Source organism: Diplotaxodon limnothrissa, linkage group LG14 (assembly GCF_057381915.1).
Source record: "Diplotaxodon limnothrissa isolate DT_005_m linkage group LG14, D_limnothrissa_male_GT1.1, whole genome shotgun sequence".
Lineage (NCBI taxonomy): Eukaryota > Metazoa > Chordata > Actinopteri > Cichliformes > Cichlidae > Diplotaxodon > Diplotaxodon limnothrissa.
Genome location: NC_140609.1, coordinates 16754332 through 16770875, shown reverse-complemented (window position 1 = coordinate 16770875; position 16544 = coordinate 16754332).

Sequence of the window (16544 nt, the reverse complement as noted above, 5' to 3'; positions counted from 1 at the left end):
CCCACTGTCCTGTTAACTGCTTTCACTGGGACTGCAGCTTTTAACATTTCTGGAACAACACTGCATTCTCTTCTCAAGCTCCCGAGAAGCTTAAAACCTCCCATTCAGGGACTTGGCAATCAGCTGGATGAAGTCAGATCAGAACTTTTGAATGCTGAAATAATCGTCATTGACGAAGTGTCTATGGTGTCAAGACATCTCTTTGCATATGTAGATGCAAGACTCAAACAGATCAAAGGGACTCGGAGACCCTTTGGAGGCATGTCAGTCATTGCTGTCGGAGACTTCTATCAGCTACCCCCAGTGCGACAGTCTAAACCTCTCTGTGTGCACGACCCGTCCGAGATCGACCTGTGGCAGGAGCATTTTCAGATGATCACTCTGACTGAGATTATGCGTCAGAAAGATGATGTTGTCTTTGCTGAGATGCTGAACAGAATTCGTGTAAAAGGAAAGTTGGATGAGCTTTGCGAAGCAGATAGAAATTTGTTGTCACAGGCCATAACTGAACCAGCCCTTTGTCCGACTGATGCGTTGCACATTTTTGCAACTAATAAAGAAGTGGATGCACACAACTCTTCAACACTGGCTCTGCTCCACACTCATATCATTGACATCCATGCAGATGATTATAGAAAAGATCCTAGAACTTGCAGAATGGCACTTCAAGACAGACCATTGAAAGGAGGTAAAAACGAGTTACCAGACACACTGAAAGTTGCAGAAGGAGCTCGTGTCATGCTCACCAGAAACATTGACATACAAAATGGTTTGGTTAATGGAGCTTTTGGAAAACTACTTAGAGTAGTTCACTCTGAAAAAGACCAACACATCATCAAGCTTGGACTTAAAATGGATAATGAGACATCTGGAAAGAATAACCGCACACCAGCAGACGACATGGTGTACATTGAGAGAGCAGAAGAGAATCTGAAGCAGAAAGGAGTGGTACGAAGACAGTTCCCAGTGAAGCTGGCCTTTGCATGTACAATACATAAGGTACAGGGTATGACAACTACATCAGCTGTTGTCTCTCTTAAGAGCATTTTTGAGCCCGGCATGGCCTACGTAGCTGTCAGTAGAGTGACGTCTCTCAGTGGACTGTATCTTCTTGATATGGAGGAGAAAAAAATATTCACCAACCCAGAAATCACTGCAGCGCTTGAGAACATGAGACAAGCCAACCTTGATGACATGATGCCTCTTCTACACGTGAGACAAACCCTCAGCAGGTCAGAGGTTTTCACCATTGTTCATCATAATACAGAGGGACTGCCAGCTCACATTAATGACATCAAAAGTCACCATGAATTGTGTCTAGCAGATGTTTTGTGCCTAACAGAAACACACCTGCGGGGCTCTTTTGTCGCAGAGAGTCTCCACTTGGAAAATTACAATTTGTTCAAACGCAACAGACACCTGTCCTACACAAACTTTCCCCAGATGGCAAACAGAAGTGGTGGTGGAGTTGCTGTTTATGTGAAAAGTGACATTCAAGTGCATGAAAAACAGTACATCCATAATGTAACTGACCTTGAATTTCTGGCTTTAAAGGTTGAAGCACCAGTCAGTGCTCTGATTGCAGTTGTGTACAGACCTCCAGACTACACTCTGAGGCCATTCCTGAAAAACCTGGTAAGCCTATTAGACTCATTGGAGATCATGGACTGTCATCCCATCATAGTTTGTGGTGATTTTAATGAGAATGTTTTATCCAGTGCAAACAAACCAATCCTGGAGCTGTTTGAGTCTAGGGGATACGCACAGGTCATCACTGCCCCTACCACAGAGAAGAACACACTGCTTGACCTTATTTCTCAGCCAGAGCGATGTCTCCATTCTGGAGTCATGAAGACCTACCACAGTTACCATGACCCAGTATACTGTGTATTGTCCTGTGATGATTCATGATCTAGATCATTGACTACAGTAAGTAATTTCTATATTTTTGAATGACTTAAGAAAGTAGAGCGATATTTAAAAGTTGACGCCCTGCATTGCAGTATAATGGTTGAATTGTTTACATAAAATACAATTACATGAATTAAGTAATGATATCAGTAAAAGATGACAATTTTTTTTAATCACAGAAAATCTAAAATTCACTAACAGTAACCTATAAATGTCAGAAAAATCAAATATAGCAGTTTAAAATGAATAGTGTAGGCATATCCTCTCTGCAGCCAGGCTTCAACATCCTGCCAGGCTGCCCCAGTCTCACTGTGGCTGGGAGGGAGGGAGGGTGGACCAGAGGATTGCCCACACAACACATAAATGTTCAACAGCTTCTTCATTGTTTCTGAGCGAACAACAATGACTAAAGGTTGCTTTTTAAAAAAACAAACAAACAAACAAACCTAATTACAGCAATAATGACAGTTAAGCCACTTTATGTGTGCCTCTATTTTGAAATACTATTTACAAAAATGTTATTATTTTGGTTTGTTATAAACTTTAAACTTTTTCAAAAGTATACGATTATATTTTTGGACAAATTTTTCTATGAAACATAAATTTTTATGAGCTTTTATCATGTTTCTGGCCAGTGCAATCATCAGGGTGGGTCTGGGTTGATAACTGCACATTTCTGGCCAGAAATGTTTCAGCAGTGTTACATAAGTAGTACATATGTAACACTTGCTTTCTGTTACCAGCTGATACCCTACATTTGTATAGACATTGGATGGTGTGAGGTTGGGGAGTTGAGTGGGAGGGGGGGGGGGGGGTGGTACGGTGGGAGTTGAGGGGGGGGGGTTCCTTTCCTGTTAGGTTTCCTTTTTTTTTTTTTTTTTTTTTAAGCGAGACACAGTCCTCCTGTGTCTTCTCCAATCTTCACATGTAAAATCCAACAATGTGAAGCACATAGCAGCTAGAAACTGTAATGCCACAGATCAGAGAAACTTCATCATCACCATCTTCATCGCCATACGATCAGAGCGTGAGACTTCACATCTGGAGCACAGGAGAGATTCTGTGATAAGTCCTCCTTCTAGCTTGTCCCACAAGCAGTCGGTGAGATTTACTAACGACAAAAAGGGTTAATGACATTATTTCCATGAAAACATGTATTCATTCTTTGTAAAGTGTTTAAATTGTGTTTTCACTTGACCTTAGGAGTGTTAGAGTGTATTGTAATGTCTGTACTCAGGTGTTTCCCTCTGTGATCCATCCCCTTCAGAGCTGAGACACTCAGGACTGAACAGACTGCACAGTTTCTGTGACTGAGCCTCCAAAACACCTTCTTTGAAACCACTCATGATAGAAGGGCTTCATATTTGCAGCAGCACTACTACAGGTATTCAGTGTATTACAGGATGTGTTTGTTTCTTAGGACCAGCTCTGAGTGCACACTACCTAACATATACACCTTTCTGTTCATTACAAACCAACTACTCTGGATCATACGGCCAGTTGGCAGGAATGTTGCTGCAGAAAAACATCCCTGGAGATCACCATCATTGTCAGACTGACTGTGCCTCCTCTGTGCAGTGTCAAGATCCTCCCTAAATGAGTGTGTAAGTTAACATTTTCATTATTTTATTCCCTTTGACAAGACAAGTATCACTGATATTTACATTTACAACTACATATGTTCCCGTTTTCTGCTCTTCTTTTAAAGTCCTCAGCTATCCTGCTTCTGTGCTGCTTGCCACACATCAAACACTGGCCGGATGACAGGGAGGATCCACTCTGAAGTCACTGGACATGATGAGGAACATATGGGACTTTATAGTTTCACAGAAACGTTGTGCTCTGTGATTACAGGTTTTAAATGGACATAATGACTGCCTCTCTCTGATCAACAGGCTAAAGGATTGTTTTCATTGTTAGTGCTCTGTACAATGTATGCTTATTTAATATTTCATCACAGAACAAACCTTTATTTATTTAACATATTTTTATTTTGTTTTAATGTTGAATTAACTGTGGGGATTTTTTTAAGTGGGCACTCGGGATGTCATATGACCAGAAATGTGGTAACTGGAATTCAACAGTATGGAAAAAAAATCTGCTAAGAACAAAACACACACAAAAACCCCCCAAGAAAATTCAAATTCATTCCATGTAATCCAATCTAAAACACTTTAAACTGCTGAACAGCAACACAAACAGCGTTAAAAAACAGTGTTAACAGAATGATTATGATGAGTTTGTACCAAAGTTTCAGGTCACATGGCACACCTAGTGTGTAGTGTGGAGTATCAGCTGGTAAGTATAGGTTTTTCATATTTGAGTCCTTAGAGTTCAGATAGATAAAGCCTCGTGTATAATAATTAGTCATAACCACAACTCAAAGTCAGGGACTAACTCAATTTGGGACTTTGTGTCTGAACCCAGGTTAAAACAATGTGTAAAAAAGCATTTAGTGGCATGGCTGAACAATGCTGTAAACTATTGATCCTTATTTATCCATGTTCACAAAAAGGACTAATGTGCTTATTTGATTATTTGCATGTGTTAAACTGTGTCACCACCTTACGCTTTCATTTGAGTGTACTCAAAATTCTCTATACAGTTCTCTTTTACCACTGTGTGGACTCTGTTTACATTAAAACATAAAGAAGAATGAGTAATAAAAAGATGTGTAGACAGATTAAGTAGACCGATAGAAACAGCTGTTCAGCCATGTTCTAAGAAACCAACACAATTTAAAGGTTCAGGATTGTGGTTTTAAAAGTTGAATTTTCATGTATTTCATATGTTGCTTATTATTTTTTAATTAGTTATTTAATTTAGTTATTTTTATTTATTCTACTAGTCCTTTTCAGAAAGAAGCTGTAAAATATGATTTAAGATTTTTATGTTATTTTCTATGACATACAAAACAAATTGATGTATGTAATACTATTAAACATGATATACACATGTGTACATGTCTGAAAAACATTATGCTGTATATTAAAGTTTGTATTTTCTCCAGAATTTTTGTTCATCTTTTAAGTTCATTTCAGTTAGAAGAATTTGAACGTCTAATATTCATTCAGAGGTTTTCTGACTCTAAATTTTCTTTTGTCATTACTCATCTTTTTATTATTTACATTTTAAACATGTTTAGCTTTTTTCCAACTTCTTCTGTGTGAACATCAGCTTTCAAAAGTTCTGCACTTTTGTTTCCAGGTTAAAAATTCTGTATTTTCCAGCTCATTCAGAATTTTTATTTTTAACTTAACATTCAGCAATTAATTCATTTCAGTGCATACATTCAGATTCAAGCATTCACACTGCAGTTTCTTCAGAAAATGCACTTTCTAGTTATTATTATATATTCCGTACGTTTTTTGGCATCTAATTCCTTCAAAACCGTTCAACTTAGAAAAACCATTGTTAAAGGTTCGTTCGATTCAGGGAAGAGAAGAAAGCAAGCCCAGTCCTTGTAGGTGTCAAAAATAGTGATCTTTATTACACACTTTGCGCAGTCAGTGTGGGAAAGACAATTTGCAATACAATCCTTCGTCGAATGGACCGTCCCGTCTCCTTATATTGCCATTATGACATCACAGTTGGATCTTTACTGGAAATGATTACAAATGATAACAATTCCCCACCTCTCAAAGAGTTTTCCTTATATAGACATCAACTGCTACTCTTAAGAGAAAAACAAGTGTGTATTACATTGTGCATTTTGTGAAAGTGTATCTATCAGAAAAACTGTCCTCAGACGACCCTCCTATTATTACTAAATGTGTATGTGAACGTGCGTGTGTTATATAAGTGCGTGCATGTGGTTACAGGCCGGCGTACGTGCAGAACTGAACGCAGACAGGCCTGGGTCCAACAGGACTGGGCCTGAGCGGTGTGACTGCACTGAGGTGCAACAACTTAAGCAGATAACAAGACTAATGCAGAACCTCAATAGACTGACTAGAGTACTGATCATCTGTGTGCATTAATATTTGCTCAAAGTAACATAGATGTGATTCAAAGATTATTCTGTCCACTGATTCAACAATGGTAAATGATTAATCAATGATAACTGATTATAAGAATACAAAATAAAATATCTCCTGGGCACACTCCTCCTCTTTGGCCTTTAGAAAAAAGGCCAACTTTTACCCAGATATTGTGTCACTCCTCCGTCCAGGCGGCTTCTCGCAACGGCATCATATGTTCCGGACCAGCTGACCCAGCTGAACCAGAAGCTATGGCCCTGCTCACCAGATTACCCAACACCTGCCTTACCAGAGGAATGAGACAACACCCGATCAGCAATATACCTAGAAAAACTAAAAGAGAAAACATGGCAGACATAAACACACCCTTCCATTGCCCAAAAACAGATGTGATCCAGTCCCCCAGCCTCGAGTTCACGCCTGATTGCTCATGCATGGTTCTAGATAACGCTTTCAGATTCTCCAGCGCCCGCGTGACCGTTCCGTCCGGAGCAGTATTGTTGGGAATAAAGGTGCAACATAAGTCCCCAAACATCGTGCACACGCCCCCCTTCTCAGCCAATAACATGTCCAGCGCCATTCGATTTTGGATTCCCATTAGCGACGTCGGTCCTAATTGTTCTGCAAGGCCTTCCACCGCGTCCCTAGTGAGATTAGAGAGTCTCAACACATTATAATGAACATAGTTAATGCGATCAACATTTTTATTTGGAGTTACCCACAAAAACACACTTTCAAAGCCGGCCGCTATCTGATCAACTAACTTATACTCATCTGGAACTCCTCTGGGAACTCCTATTGAGTCAATCCAGGTTGGCGAGTCCCGTCTTGGATCATACCTGTGGATACCCCCTGTGGCTCTCCGTCGTCTGGCTGTTGACACATCCGCGCCTCGCTGTGGAACTGTCTCTAGCCTACTTCCTATGAGCATCAAAGGTGCACCTAAGCTCACCAAAGCACATGTTCCCACACTCCCCAAGGGAACCTGCACCAAAAGGGTGTACTCCCCACAATAATAATATAGCCCGCCTCTCGCCCAGGTGCCTATAATTGTGCTTGGGTCACTTACATCATTGGTAGTCCTACCTGTGATCGTCCTCTGACACCAGCTTGGATCAATCCTCCCTACCATAAATCTCACTCTGTCTGTAGAGAACTCAAAACATGTATAATTATCTCGTTTTGGTGTGAATGAACCTGGTTGTGTACGTTTATCAATTGGCGGATATAAACCTGACAAAGTGGTGCAGTTACCTGTGTCCACCGCCTCTCTAGTTAATCTCAGCATGCAATTATAACCCCACTCATCCTCTGGATACAGAGGAGCGGGTTCAGTAAACAAATGAGGTCGAGCGGTAGCACAAGCAACACAATCAACCACTTCCTGCTCTTTAGCATTTTGAGCCACCCAATCTAACCAAAGATTCCTATCTCCGAAACCTGTGGCACGCTCTATCAACTCCTGAGGTTTTAACCTAGTATAATCAGTGGCAACAAACCATTTCTCTTCTGAGTCCTTGTAAGTAACTGTCTCTAAGGGATCCATTTGCTCTGTGAGATTCAGTGCAGAGTCATTCCCCAGCAGTTTAGACCTGGGATTGAATAAATTCACCCGAATTAACCCGAATGGATCTGTCCCTACTTTATCTACCCCTACTACTAGATAAAACGCACCTCCATCAAACCCAGGTTCAGGGAGTTCACTCCATGGTCCTAGGGAAAGAGTGATAGGATTTTTTGTAACAGAATAATCTCTCTGAATAGCTATTCCTTCGAGGGCCGGTGGCACTGTTGGCTGCCATCCTACTCCTGTCCACGCGACCACATCCTGCCAAGAACACCACTGATCCGTTATATAAGTGTAGATGTCACTATCCCATGATGGGCCCCACACCGACTTAGGGTAACACATCATTGGATGATAACAAACCCACACATTATATGTCCTCCAGCTATTACCGTCACCCGAGCATTTAATTACCTCACACAAATCGAATGTGAACGCCGTCGTGGACCCATTAACATACCCAAACTCGACTCCGCCACTGGCTTTGAGACACCCATCATCCCCACCTGAACCAACCGCACGCTTGACTTTTTTCGACGATTTGATCGGTTTGGGCTCTGGAGCGGATAGACCTCTGCGTCTGGGCAATTCACCTGTCTGCCAAAAAACAAAGAAACACGTTATAACACTTATTAACCCCAGCACCCCCATTATTTTCCAATTTTCCCACAATTTCATGCTGCTCCCAGGCTCGTTTTACTTTTACTCTAAGCTACGTAATAAGAATATAAAGTTATAAGTATAAAAGTATGTGATTAACGTACAAAACTATTAAGATTCCTTTAAACTATCAATTACTTCAGACTAGAGCCCTAGCCTATTTAGGAGCCTAAAATGAGTTGTCTGACGTGTGCCGCTCCTCTTCTTTCTTCACCTCAACTCAGGTTAGACTACTGAGGAGGGCCGTGCCCAGGGGGAGAGGATTATTCTGCCTCTATATTCCCCCTGGGTTAGTTGGGGTGGAGCTTAGCTCCAGCAAGCTCTCGTCCGCGACTGCACACTGAGACCAATGGAACCAAGTCTCCCCTTTCCCCTTCAGACGGACAGCACTGGTGGTTCGGGCAGTTACTTCGAAGGGTCCGGTCCACCTCGGGTCTCTCCACTTTCGCTTAATGACCTTCAGCCACACCGCCTTGGCCTCGGGGATGGACCTGTCCTCCGCCTTCACCCCTTCTCCAACCTGTTGTGTGAAACTAGACACAAGAGCTTTTAATTCTTTCCAACATTCAATATGTTTTCTGTTACTTTTTATACTTTCTTCCACCGGAACTGTTGTCCAAGGACCTGGAAACTGTCGTCCTGTCAACAGCTCATATGGTGTGAAACCTGTGGATTGATTAACACAACATCTTATTATCATCAATGCAATTGGCAGGGCTGCTACCCAATTTAGCCCCGTGTGAGCAGAAATCTTAGCAATTTTATTCTTCAGGTTTAGATTCATTCTTTCTACCTTTCCCTGCGACTGAGGATGATACACAGTGCCAAATCGATGTTGCAACCCCAGCTTCTGTTCTACCTCTGCCAAATCTTTGTTTTTGAAATGAGTTCCATTGTCTGACCTAATTCGCTTAGGGAAACCATGCCGGGGGATGTAATGATTGATTAAACATTTAATCACACTTTTTGCATCCTCCCTCTTGGTTGGCCATGCCTCAGGCCAGCCCGTCAAAGCATCTACACTTACCAGTAGATATCGAACTCCTCCTGGTCCTGGATCAATCATGTCAGTGAAGTCAATGACAATCTCTTCACCTGGTCTTTCTGGAATGGGGAACTTACCTGCCTCTGGTTTAATCACTGGCTTCGGATTGTGCCTCCCACAGATCAGACACGTCCTGGCCTTCTCCTTGATCATATTCTTCAAAAAGGGATGCCACCAATGGCACAGATGTCTCCCCATCTGGGCGACACCTACATGTCCAAGGCCGTGCGCCTCGGCAATCTTCTGTTTTGCCAAGTTGGCCGTCAACACTGGTCGACCGTCAGGTCCTCGCCAGAGACCTCCTTCTTCCCAGGCTCCTCGACTCTTCCAGATCCCCTTCTCTTCTGGGGCGGCCTCCCCTTGGGCCTTCCTGGCTTCCTCTAGCATGTTAACTCCTAATTCTTCCTCCACCGTTATTTGTACCATCTGTCGTGATGCTTTATAACCCGCTGCCTCTTTTGCAGCTTGATCGGCTTCCTGATTTCCTCTAGCCATCAGGCCGGTCCCTGAGGAGTGGCCTTTGCATTTTATGATGCTCACCTCCTCTGGATCTCCCAAGGCCTGCTCAAGTTCCTCCATTTCCTTTTTGTGGCAGATTGGTGCGTTATCTGCTGTCCTGAATCCTGCTCTTCTCCATTGGGCCAGCTCCACATGAGCTGCTCCAAAGGCATAAGCTGAGTCCGTGTAAATGTTGACTCTTTTTCCTTTTGCAAGTCTCAAAGCTCGACATAGAGCAATTACTTCTGCTCTTTGGGGTGACTGCTGCCCTTCAAGTCTTCCAGCTTCCTTCACTTCAAATTCAGCTCCTTTTCTGCAAACTACCGCGTAGCCTGCTTTTAATCCTTCCTCATCTCTGTAGCAGCATCCATCCGTGAACCAATCTTCAGCTCCTGTCAGAGGTTCTGCTTTCAAGTCTTCTCTTATCTTCTCGTCCACTTCAGCTCTCTTTGCGCAGTCATGAGGTTCTCCTGACCCCATTAAATCTGCCATGTTGATTCCTTCATGTGTGAAGGTCAAGTTAGGAGCATCTAACACTTTACACACTCTCTGTTGTGTGAGAGGTGTCATGGTGAAGGCTTGTGAGTTAACATATGCCACCACACTGTGGGTGGTCAGCACCTTCAACGGATGGTCCCTCACTATATGTGCTGTCTTTTGTATAATCTTTGACACCCCAATGGCATGCTGAGTGCATCTCGGGTGCCTTGTCTCTAATGGATTCAGCCTGATGCTGACGTACATAAGTACATCTCTTCCTCCCCCTCTTTTCTGAAACAACACCCCATTAGCTATCCCGTGTGTTTCTGAAACATCAAGATAGAAGGGTTGTTCATAATTAGGGATAGCAAGATCAGCCGATCTTGACAAGTCCTGTTTCAATGCAATAAACGCCGACTCAGTGGCCGATGTCCATGGCAGTTCAGCCTTAAGATTTCTGACACCTGCCGTTTTTACCAAATCCCTCAACAGGGCTGTTTTGCCTGCATAATTTGGAATGAAGTGTCGGCTGTATCCTGTTAACCCCAAGAATGAGAGCAACTCCTTAACCGTACGCGGTTTTGGATGTGTCAAAATCTGATCACGATGAGTGTTTAGCAGACCCACTGATTTGTGAGCAATGACACGGCCCAGAAATGTTACTTCTGGTCGGACCAACTGCAACTTTTCTTTACTGACCTTGAACCCGCACTCAGCGAGTCTCTTCAGTATGGTAAGTGAAGCTGCCGTGCATGCCGAAGCAGACGGAGCTGCAATGAGCAAATCATCAACATATTGCACCAATGAACACCCCTCTGGGAGATGGCATGGCGATAAAGCTTCTTTCAACACTTGGTTGAAAATGCCAGGGGAAAGTGCAAACCCTTGCGGCAACCTGGTGTATCTGTACTGTTGCCCCCTATATGTGAATGAAAAAATGTCCCTCAGAGACTCATGCAATGGGAGACAGAAAAATGCATTTGCTAGATCAATACATGTAAACCACTTCTGTTCTGGTGTTAAGGCCGTCAATGCTGTGTATGGATTTGGGACTGGCACTGTGTCAGTACGTAAAATGGCATTGATGGCTCTTAAGTCATGTGCCATTCTGTACTTTCCTGTCCCATGCTTCTCTACTGGCAAAATAGGAGTATTCCAGTAGGATTGAGAGGGCTCAAGCACCCCTACTTTCAATAGCCCCTCAATGGTTTCTGCAATTCCCTCCTCAGCTTCTCTCTTTTGCCTATACTGTGGTTTCCAAATTGGCGTTTCAGACTTCAGCTGGAATAAAACAGGCGAACACGTTGCCTGGCCCACATCCGTAGGCCCTGCTGACCACAAGGTGTCAGGAAGAGTCGCAAGTGCGGCAACTGCATCCGCATGGTCTATTCTTTCTCTCCCATGGATTCGTGAGATTTGTTCATGCTCCAACATCACTGTGTCCTCTGATTGACAAGTGACACGATAAATTTTGCATTTTGGCGAGTACCAAACGTCTGGAATCTGCGTAGCTTGCCAGCCAGGTTCCTCGAGGGCTCTCTTGACCATCGTTCCTAGTTCCTTCGCCTGATGACTCTCATGGACCGCCAATGTTATGTGGGGCACTGAATCAGGTCCCATTTTGAACCAAGGCCGTTGTTCGTCGGTTAATTTTACTGCTGCCGCGACACCCTCCGGACCGACATAGATGTTTTGAGAACACACATTCCAAGTCTGGCCTTCAAGGTCAGACTGGAACAGGTCCCTGTAAATTTCATCATCATTTCTATCATAATAGAGGGTGACATGGAACGGATCCCTGGGGAGCGAAAAGACTGCCAAGGCCATAATCCAAGGTTTCCACAACTGATATTGTCTTAGTATGCCTTCTTCCACCAGACGACCCCAATAGATGTCAGTGGTCGTTTGTTCACAGTCTTTCAGCAAGTACTGGCTCTTTGAAAATGTCCCCAGGCACGGAAACTCTTTTCCTCCTGGAAGTGTAACTGTTAGTCCATCAGCTGAACACATGATAGTGGCCCCCAGTTTAATGAGCAGATCCCTGCCCATCAAGTTCACAGGCACATGGGGAGACACCACATAGCTGTGCTTCAATGTCTGTTTTCCCAGCACCGTCAGGGCTGGATTGGTTGTTGGCAGCGTCATCGGTACCCCAGAGAAGCCTACAACACTGACCATGTGGTTGGAAAGTGTGGTACTGCTTGGTTTTTGTCTCAGTGTCGAATAGGTCGCCCCAGTGTCCACAAGGAAGGTCATATCAGTTCCTTCCACCTTCATTGACAACATCGGATCTGCCATTCCCATGTTGTCTGGTCTCTGTGGGTCCCGTCAGTACAGCTCCTCCTCTCCGCCCCAGTAGCCCAAGGGATACTGAGCCGCTGGCGCCATGCCTGGGTTTGGAGCTTGATGTCCCCTTGTCTGGACCACTCTGCCTCGAAAAGTTCCCTGTGCCTGGGGTGATGACGGATAACCTGTTTCTGGTAACCATGGCGTAGGACAATTACGAGCCCAATGCCCTCGTCCTCCACACCTTCGGCATACATTGGGGTCCAGCATAGGTCCCCCCAGACCACGGCCCCTTGGTCCACCTCCCCTTTGGGATCCACCATGCCCCCTCAACGACCTAGTAGCCCCCCAATTCCCCGCGGGTCTTCCTTGCCTTGGGAATCCATTGGCGGGCCATCGGTCATCAGGGTACAGAACCGGATCCAAATCTGGCCAATCAGGCCCTGGATCGCCCCGTGGCTGCGCCACCAGCATCTTCTTTGTTTTCCTTTTTCTTTTCGGTTAGTTTTTCTCTCGCCTCTGCCAATTTCAATTTCACTAACTGCCCTTGCGCCTCCTCCAGCTCCTGTTTTTTCTTGTTCACCTCGTCTTTCTCCAGCTCAAGTCGATGTATAATGTGCCTCTCCCATTTTGCTGAATCCGCCACCGCAAAGTCAGGATTCTTTTGTAAATCTGTTCTTACTCGTTCTGGGAGACCTGCTAACACTGCAGATCGGAACCACGCCCTTGGTTCTCCTTCACGCCCAGGATGTTCACCAGTTTGAAGAATCCACTGTTCTTTTGCATGCTCCATAAACTCTCTAGGGGAATGTTCTGGGCTCCAAACAATCCTAGGTGTAGTGCCAGTATTATAGGTCGGATACTTCTCACGTACTGCGTCAGAGAGAGCATTTCGCACCCTTGCATAGGGGACGTCGTTTGGTTGGCATACAGTTCTTGCTATCTCTTCTACATCTGCGAGGCCTCCTCCTCTGAAGGTCCTCCCACCGATAGCTCGAAAATCCCCCAGGGCAAGTTCCTCACCTTCTGTAAGACTTCCTAGTCTCCTCAACCAAGCCGGTCCTCCCTCCGTGATCGGGGGCAGCTGCTTCACCAGAGCCTCAAGATCTCTGATATTATAGGGGTGGTAGACTGGTTCACCCCGTGCACCCGTCAATAAAGGCATTGTGAGGGGCAATTCCTCCTCAGTGTCACACTGCCCTTCTCCGGTTTGCAGTGCAACCTTCTGCTTCCGATTCTTTTCAAAAACAGACGGTCTTTTAGCTCTTGGTTCTTCCAGAACCCTCCCAGAGCGAAGAGTCGTCATCCCTGGGGGAGCCTGAAAGTTTGGGGCAAATCCTCCCCTTTCCAGGTTTGACACTTCTCTAGATTTTCGTGTGTTACTTTGTACTGAGGCCGCCAAGTCCTTTTCCAATGCATAAAGTGTTTGTGCTACGCTACGTGGTGTTGCTACGCCTTCCTCCTCCAGTTTTTTCAAGAGGCGTTCCAGCTTTATCACAACCTCTCGATTGTCAGTTTCTTTCCCAAAAACGTGGCCTTGCCACCGTTCTTCCTCAGGATTGTCAACCGTTGACCTCTGATTGGTTTTATGGGTCGCCTTTGATGGCGCCCTCTGATACTGCAGTGAAGGTGAATCTTCCTCTGAAGTCCAGACCTCCTGGGATGGATTTTCCTGGCTGGGCTGTTGCGATGTCACCTGACCTGTACTTGTAGAAGCCACAGGTTGAGCTTCTTCTGCAGCTCCATCTGGGCCAAAAAGAGAGGGAGGTATCAAGATCAACCCCCGTGTGGTAACTCCTGGTGATGTCCCAGCAACTGGGTGGGGCTGACTTACCTCTGATACAGCTGCCGCTGATTGAGGCTGCATCGTTTTCTGTGCAGGTACCCCTGATTGAGACTGCACTGCTCCTGTGTCTGCCTCCACTGTGGCCGGAGCAGATGTCGATGGTGTAGGATTCTCCTGTAAATTGACAATTCCACCTGTCACTATTCCTGTTTTTCCTCCCGGCCCCCACATGTTGCCACCCTCCAAAGTCACCACTGGACAAATATAAGGAGGGGGTGGGGCGCTCAGGAAGTCCTTCAGGCTGGGATATAGCTTTCCCCCAGCCTCAGCTTCCTTTTTTAAGGCTGGCTTGATGTCGTTCACTTCCTCTTGCATCCAGTGAGAAACACCTTGGGAGACAATCATAAGCTTGCAATACTTACTTTGTTTTTCCATCATAAGTTTCTTTTCAGCCTTTAATTTTCTCCCCTGAAAACGTCCTAAGGATTCCTCTTCAAGCTCCTTAATCCTCTTTTCACATTTCTCACCTTCCAGTTGAAAGATGGAATGCAAAGGGATTCTGTCCTCCAACGTCTTCTGTTGATTTTCACATAATTCCTTCACTTCTTTTTCCAAATCTTGACACTGACGAGCAATCTCCTTGGAAGAAGTCCCTTCAGCCGTCATTTTAATGGCTTTCTTCAATTGCTGTATCTGCTCCTTCAGTGGCTTGTATCTCTTTCCCCCACCAGGGGTCGCCTTTTCCTCTTCAGCCATTTTACTTTTTGACCTCACTTACCTTACCAAAATGGCCGGTCTTAGGCTCCTCCTTTTGGGGTTGCCTCACTGTATTTCCCTTTCGGCAGTCAGAATCTCACAAACTGGTCAAGCCGAACTTCCGCTAGGCTCCAGCCTGAGAGAGAGAGAGACCGCCCACAGACACACATACACTCACGCACACACACTCTCTAATCCTCCTTTCAAGCGAAAAGCTTCACAAACGTCTAATACAACAGTTTTAAGCACACAAAGTCAACGAAAATTCACTCCCACATTCACTTCCCTAACAACTACAAAGTTTTTCACACATGAACATAATCCAGACAATCTACTATGCACACCGTTTTCTCTCCTTATAGCGAGAGACTCAACCAACCTTTAAAAAACTTTATATACGCAACATCAAATAAAGCACAGATCTCTGCCTTTTCCAGGTAGAGAAGGAAATACGACCCAACTAGAAAATCTCCCAGCAATCACACAAAGTTCTCAAATTTTGTCAATATATTTATCACCACACTCCTACCTTACGGGAGTTTTACACAAGAGATCATTACTCATGAAATTCCATTAAACCATACTCACATTAGGAAATCACAAACACAAGACTACAAGGTTTAGTTTATTTAATATACTGAAATCTTTTAACCACCCTTCTGAAACCCACTTTCACCTAACCAAAAAGAAGCTCAGAAACACAGAAATGGAGAAATAGGGAGATGAAACCAAGGCCCCAGCTGTACACACACACACACCCCGCTCGTACTCGCGCGCGTGTGCCCAAACACCGTTAGATTCCTATTCTTTTGGACATGAATGCTTCTACTTTTCTCATTTTTAACATTTATATTTTTAAAATTATTCAAGTTTTTTCAACAAAAATTTCCCATGTATTTCAATGGGGAAACCCTTCAAATTCTCATTCAACTTCCTCCTCTTTAAACTGTATCTACTTCCACATACATTGTCATAGAGCCACCATTCAAACTTTAAAACAAAGACAAGGCATTCAACTATCCAACTTGTATTTATCTTTTCAATATCTATTATACTTTTTTTTCAGTTCCAGTTTAAGTTTCATGATGTTTTTTCACCCGTTTCAGAGTTTATAATGGGTGTGTATGGGACGGAATGTTGGGGCTAGAGTGAGACAGCTCAACTGCTAGAGTGAGAGGAGCAAAAAAATTAATCTTAAAATCTTTTTTAAAACTGCTGCTGTGTCCACAGCGTTTGCTCTACAGGTATGATTTTACCCTCAAAACGTAGCCATCGCTGTCCTCTTTCATCCAATGTGTTTACTATTGTACTAGGTGTTATGGTTCTTTCATAAATGTCACCAATGCACAGCCTCCTCCCTCCAACTCTTCCATAGACTCTAATGTTAAAATGGCTCAGAAGGTTCGTTTGAAAATCAGAAGAGCATGGTGTCTTTACACTGTCACCACGTCCATATAATAAACTCCACAGGCATGAAAACTGAGAATTTGGTAGACTAGACATTGCTGCCGCTCACGGTGAAAGAATTTTGTCAATACGACTTGTACTTTTCATTTGGGAACGATTTGTTTGTTT